Here is a 7,668-nt window from a genome sequence, read left to right on the forward strand (position 1 = left end):
AAATTTCTCGATTCTTTCCAAAAAAATAAATTTCAAACTCATCTTATTAGGATCAAGATTGGTTAGAAAACCTATTAAACCGGTTTTTCTAGGTTTTTTTTTTTTTTTTTTTTTTTGGTGACTTTACTAACTTGTTTCTGCAGCTCAAAATCCATAACCGACCTTCAAATATTGGGACTAAGGCTTGTTTGTTATCATTATTATTGTTATTTACTAACTTTATTTCTATGTATAATCTTTTAAAAGTCTATGCATCAGATCTAGCTATATTATATATGTTTGATATGGCTTGCCCTAATTATGCGGACCTGTGGTCTTTGCTTCTTTGACACAAACTCAGAATGACTTGTGTAGTTGTTGTTGTGTGCAATAAGTGCCAGTTTGTCAGTTTTTTGTTTTCATTTCAGAACTAAGGGGGGATGGGGAATCAGTTTTGTTAGAGAGAGTCATATTCTAATTAATGCATGGCAGCTGAATTTTTGGTCCTGTACTACTTTATACCTTCATCAGAAGATAAGAGTTGTCTGACTTGGTTGGCTTGTCATATAATTGAGTCTATCACCACACTATCTGAAGAGCTTTATTCTTCACTGAATAATGGGATTTTTAAGTGTCACATATGGTCTTTGTGTAGGGGTTTAGAGAGAAAGAGATGGCCTGAGAGAATGGATGGTTTTTACCGTCTAGAACTATGCATGTTGCCCTTAGTGTAGGAAGATTAGGGTGGGTAGTTTTTTTTTTTTTTTTTGGTGGTAAATCTGACAGCAAATATAGTATCGTTTAATTTTTATTTACAACTTAATTTTAGACATTTAAGGACTTTGTACAGGAGGAAGTTAAATGCAAAATGTAGAAACCAAAGGAGTTAATGACTATTATGTACCAACCTAGTATGTCTTCTTCTTCATCTCTCACCCATTTTTTCTTGGGTTTTTCTTTTTCTTTCTCACATAGTAATGAATTCAGGTAAGGTGCAGAAATTTTTTGGTTTCTTGAAGATCCACCTCAGAGTTAGTTTCACAGGCTGTACGCTGTAGCTGAGGCAAGGAGAATTTTGCTTATTTTGATTTGTTTTTTAGGCTTAATTTTTTTTAAAAATTAATAGATGGTTTGTAAATAAACTTCATTCTTTCCCAATAGCTTGTAAATTAAAATCCCTTTGGGGTTTTAATGCTTCTCCTGTAAACCAATTCTATAAATAAGTTGACAAAGAATTTTTCTTATTACAATTCAATTTGTGTTGCAGGTTTGGAAGTATTTTCCCATTAAATTGTTTTGTAGTGTCATGTTTTAGCCAAATAGTAGTTATGGGAACGATTGGAAGAATCTGAAAACTACAAGCGTGTTTACAGGAGAAGAAGATTGAGATCTTGTATGACAATTCTCCAACATGAATAAAGTGGCTTACACTATTGTATGGTTCTGTAGCCTCTAGTTAAACTAGTATTATGCTCAAAATGTCCAAATGATAGAGAAGACTCATTTGGTATATATATAGTGTTGGTACTATTTTCTTAAATTTCTTTTCTTATATTTGGAACAACTGAATTAATTACCTTATAAATTCAGATCAAAGAACTGTTAGAGACAGCCTTGTGGATGCCAGTTATCTTGGCCAAGCTAACTGAAGAAACGTCTGGCTGTTTGTCTGATCTTGAGTTCATCTAAAACCAACAATAATCAGCAGGTTAATTATATGAAACAACTTTTTTATTTTTTTTATTGGAATGATGAGGTAAATGCAAGACGTGGTAAGAAACAAATATATCTTGTTTTTCATTTTGGTGAAAAAGACTTTGAGATTTGATCAAAGGGAATATATCTCTACTGATGAATATAGAGATAAGGGCTGTCATAATGTTGGATTTCTCAGGCTGAAATAATTTCCTTAAAAAAATCGAATGGACTCTAAGGCTCTAAGGTCTAAGCAACAATTCATTCTTTAGGGGCGAGAAGATTTTGATTCTTTCTTCTTCTTTTTTTCTTAATTTAAATATGAGATTGGGTAATCATAGAAAATCTTAATTAGTGAATTACGTTAAAATTACATGGTCAGAACTCGGAAATGCTATAAACAGTTTAGCTCGATCAGATATGGATTTACCATCAATTGTTTTTGTCAGTGTAACTTTAAAAAGAGTTGCAATTTTGATTTCTTGTTTATAGTGACTTATATATATCATTTTTCCCAACAAGAAAAGTTTCATATGCATCCGTACATTGTGCTCGAATAAATTAAGGTTGGTAATTGTTGGAAAAATGCCTGGATGTCAGATTTATTATGATTAGATAAATTCAACCTTTAGAACAAATTGTCAATTACGAATAGCACTAATAGCTTTTTTAATTTTTTACCATATATTCTTGTCACCACTTCATGGTTTTATGCTTATATCATCCATACTTTTACATATCAGATCTTTGACTCCGACATTCTGCCTGCACATCATAATCATGAAATTAATTAAAATGGTAACCCATGTCCGAAACAAAATCTTTGCAATACTTTAATTAAAACTCATGAACGGTTCCCATAATATCTGGTTGAAAAAGAAAAAGAAAAATGATTATTAAAAAAAATGGAACATTAAAGAAAAAAAAAAAAAGGAAAAATTACTATTATTGTTTTGCTAAGATATATAATTGTGTCGTGGCAACTTTGTAAAAAGGGCTATCCTTGGCATTAAAGTGAGGAACACATTTATACTATGTGCATATTTTCCCAGAATGCTTGTGAATATGAGCACACTATAACTAGCAAAAAATCAAGCTTAATAAATCATTCACTAGGTTAGATTTAAGTTTAACACTGGATTGTCGACACTCGGAGAATGGCTATAGTTTCATAGAGAACACCCACAGTGTGTAGAGTTTCCACTCTTCCTTGTCAACATTAACATAAAACTGTTTGATACCCTCAAGGCTTGTCCATATATTTCCTGATAATTTCGAGGGAGCCTTGGTAATTATAGCAGAAGTACACCAGCAGCCTGAACTTCTGAAGGGAATTGCTAGAGAAGATATCATCAATCTAAAAGTAAACATGTCAAAGTTAGTAGACCATGGCGATATGCCCAAAAAGAAAGAGCAGATGATGAAAACTCTCTTAATATAAGATAACCACACATCAGAGTTAGAGAAGAGCTCGGAAGTACCGAAGTAGTATCAATTTATATATACTTAGACATGCAAAGAAAACCCACGTTTAGGAACACACTATACAAAAGCGAAATATTACATGTAAGAGCTAGAAATATTGAAATAATGGTTAATCTTCAAAATTAAAAAATAATGGTTAATCAATTAATGTAGATAACTTTAGCTTCAAATCAAGGAAAGAAAAATCTATAAGCAGCTAGAAAATTTCTCTTTTGTACAGTGTAATGGTTCATGTAGATAGCTTTAGCTTTAATATCAAGGAAGTCTTAATATATCCATTTCCTTTTCCTTTTCTACTTCTCAAGTAGAGGAGGAAAATTCGAGCTCTAAACATCTCAATAAAAAAACACTAAGAAATTTCAATTAATCTAAAGATTATTGACAGCTTAATATTCTCAACTTCATGGAAGACAAACTTTATTCCTCTGCAAAACTAAAACTGATATACTTGCCTCAATACCCAAAAAAGAAATTGGAGAAAATATGACAATTATTTTTTTTTAGGACATGACATGCACATTGCACGCTCTAAAGAGCATAATGGGAGCAATTCAAGGGAGGAAAGACCATATCTTTTAAACCTAGAGAAAGCATCTCATCAGCCTCATCCAACACAAACATTTTGATGTTGTTGACACGAAGTGACAGCCTTTGCAACATGGTTGTTAAAATATAAACAAGAAAATATAGAAGAAGACTAGATATCCCTAAACATTTATATTATATATATTGAATTATACGTTACATTAATTACAAAATTTATATACTATCTATTAGAAGATTCTCTTCTTTGAACTTGACTTTTTTATAGTTTAAAAATAATCTCATTAATAGAGGGTAATTATCTTAGAAATAGGGTTATAAATGTCAAGTAACAAATTTCATTTTAAATTCAAAAAGAAAACTCATAAAATTTAGGATTTCCCCCCCCCCCCTAAAATTTAGCCTTCTTTATTCATCCGAATAAAAGTAAAACACCCCCAATTTAACAATTTAAAAATTAAAAATTAAAAAAACTCCTAAAATGTAGCATTTTTTCCCTTCACGTTCATCTTATTTTTCCTAGCTAAACTTTTCTTTATATCACTACACTACTTTCAAAAAAGAAATTATAATTACTCCTTATCTCTAAAGTTTATCTTTTTTATTTGTATGGAAAAAAATATATTTCTAAATTATAATAGATGTAAATTATTAACCTTTTTTTTTTTTTTTTTGATCTAACCCTTTGAGTACGCGCCTATTTACAATAACCTATTGTATTCTACAAAATCATGGTGGAGGATGTTCCACCACATGCTTATCCTTTACTGCAAGATAAAGCTGTATTCTACAAAACCATGGTGGAGGATGTTCCACCACATGCTTATCCTTTACTGCAAGCTAATAAAGCTGTTTTGTCTTAATAAAGTTGGAAGTCTTTGGGTTCAATCACTGTCCAACCTTACTTGATAAATTAGAAAAAATTATTAAAGTGCAGTTACTGGGATTAGAACTTCGGCTTAATTGGGTTAGCTTTAGAGTCTTACCACTAGGTTATACTAGAGTGTTGGTGCTCCAACTGAAAACTAAATATACTTAATATAAACTTAACAGAATTCATACCAATAAATTAAATAAACTTTCATTACTACTTTTATTTTATATCATAACTAATATTCATAATATTTTATTATATTATATATTTTAATTAGCCATCTCTAAAAGATAGTATATAAATATATTCATACTTTTATACTTCAAAAATTAATTCTAAATTTTAAAGTATTTTTTCATGCTTTATTATTTTACTTTTATTAAATTTCTTTAAAATATGCTTCAAAATCATTTAATTTTACCCATATATATATATATATAAAATTTTATAAATATAATATCAATATTTGTATTTAATTAATTAATAAGGTAATTATGACATTATCGCGGTTCGACCTTAAAAATCTTGAACCTCTCCCCTTACTGATTCTGTGAACAATTTGGGTTTGAAAACCATGATGGTGAGTGAAACCGTAAAGAAGTGCATGATTGAGACTGAGATGGTGCATGTGGGTGTGTGCGATATATACAATAATGATGAGTATGAGAAGAACTAAATGCATATTTGAGGAGTCAGAGAATACATGGGATCCCCATGGGTCGTTGGGGAACGTGCAGGAATGACCTCAAAGCATGTTTTAGTCTGTTGCTTAGGTAAGGGAAAACACCAAAAAATGCTTTAACAAAGAGACTAGGAGCTGTTGGGTAGTGTATTTTGAACAACAGTTTTCAGTATTTAAACAAAATTACACGTATTTTCACACATTTTTTCACCTACACGTATTTTTTAAAAATACAAATAACCTTACTAGAACAACATTACCAAACGGGCTCTTGGTTCAATGACATAGACCCCTTGTGCCATGTAAAAATATAAATAAGAAAATAAAAGATGAGAGAGAGAGAGAGAGAGAGAGAGAGAGAGAGAGAGAGAGAGAGAGAGAGAGAGAGAGAGAGTTAACACATATGTCTACAACAAAAGCCATAAACAACTACGTTTTTCTGTTAAAAGTATATGGTTAAAAGATTAAATTTACCATATTCCAATAATTTAAATTTTTGGGATAATCGGTAATTTAACATGGTATCAGAGCAATAGGTCTTGAGTTTGATCCTTATCTCCTCCACTCTACTTCCCATTTAAATTCTCATGTGTTGTGTCTTACCTATTAAAAGGTAGTTTCGGTTACATATGAAGGGGAGTTTTAAAAGTATGTGGTTAAATAATTAAATTTACCATATCCCAATAGCTTAAACTTTTAGGACAATTGGTAATTTAACATTTTCTATATTGAATTATGTGTTACAATGCACCCAACATTAACACATATGTCTACAACAAAAGCCATAAACGACTATGTTTTTTTGTTAGAAGTATATGGTTAAAAGATTAAATTTACCATATCCCAATAGTTTAAGTTTTTTGGATAATCGGTAATTTAACATGGTATCAGAACAATAGGTCATGAGTTTAATCCTTATCTCCTCCACTCTACCTCCCATTTAAATTCTCATGTGTTGGGTCTCACCTATTAAAAGGTAGTTTCGGCCCACATGTGAAGGGGAGTTTAAGAAGTATGTGGTTAAATAATTAAATTTACTATATCCCAATAATTTAAATTTTTGGGACAATTGGTAATTTAACATTTTCTATATTGAATTATGTGTTACAATTCACCCAATATATTAATGAATACGTTAGGTTTAGTTGGTAATCCTAAAAGTATGATAATCCATATTATTCAATGAAATTATTATCTACACATTTATGGCAATTTTTTTTTTTTTTTTGATAAAAGATAGAAATTCTACTCTAGCCTAATCTAAGTGTCTATATGTATGAAATTCCCTCCTAGACTAGAGACTTGAACTTTGTCCCTTGCCCCCCATATCCCACAAACACTTATACTTGTGGCAATTTCTTAATATAGTTTAATGAGCTGCATATTTATGAATATCCTAATATATTTTAACAATTCCATTCATGGGACTTTGAGTAACAACAACATGATGAATTCCAACAAAAATAATTCAGTTGCTCACGAACGATAGTCCCAACAACTCACATAAATCTTCCCCCACCCCCCCCCCCCCCCCCCAAAAAAAAAATCAAGGCCAGTATGACCACCTCAATCTATAGCTTGCTCTTTACTTTAATAGAATAGCAAGCACCAAGGCTTAATTATCAATAGGATTTTTTGTTCAATCAACATCCAAGTAGGTTTAAAGAACCAGAGGAGGTGTTGGAAGAGAGTCACATTGAGATAGCAAATGATGCCAAGTATTGCGATATATATAGTAAGTAGACTATAGAGAGAGCAAACATGAAGTGAGTCATCTTATACATGACATAAGATATCTTGGGTTGATTTTGGTGATTGATTAATTTGGTCATTAAATATAAAAAAGAAGAGGTAGTTTCTTTTGGTTTTTCAGTACGTACACTTTTAATAATGATTCAAATTAGTCACGTAGATAGACAGAAATAAATGATCATTTGAACCAAAATCAAAACAAGCACAATCCTTAATCCGTAAGGGTCAAAAAAAGTTGTTAGTAAATACTTGCTAGAGCTTATTTATAGCTTATCAAATTTATTTTGACTTAATTACAGTTATATTGAGCAAACGAACACTAATAATTAACAGTTTTTTTATGTTCGTTTTGAGGACGCTAATTTACAGCTCACAGACAGCTCTATAAGTTTTTAGTAGTTTCACTTTCACCTTTCTTATTTAATATTTAGGATTATGACAAATTAAATTAAAACATAAATATTAATAATCGATGTTTTTTATACGAATACGACTTTTCTGGTATAGAAATAGAATCCAACGACGTCGTAACAAAAACACTAACAGAGTAAAAAAGTAATAACAAAGAAGTATGAAGGGCAAAACTGCCAAAACTGAAAAAGCCGATGCGATCACAAAAATCCAAAATCCCTAAATCAAAAACACATTTTTTCCTTCC

The sequence above is a fragment of the Quercus robur genome, chromosome 2 (genome assembly GCF_932294415.1).
Source record: "Quercus robur chromosome 2, dhQueRobu3.1, whole genome shotgun sequence".
Classification (NCBI taxonomy): Eukaryota; Viridiplantae; Streptophyta; class Magnoliopsida; order Fagales; family Fagaceae; genus Quercus; species Quercus robur.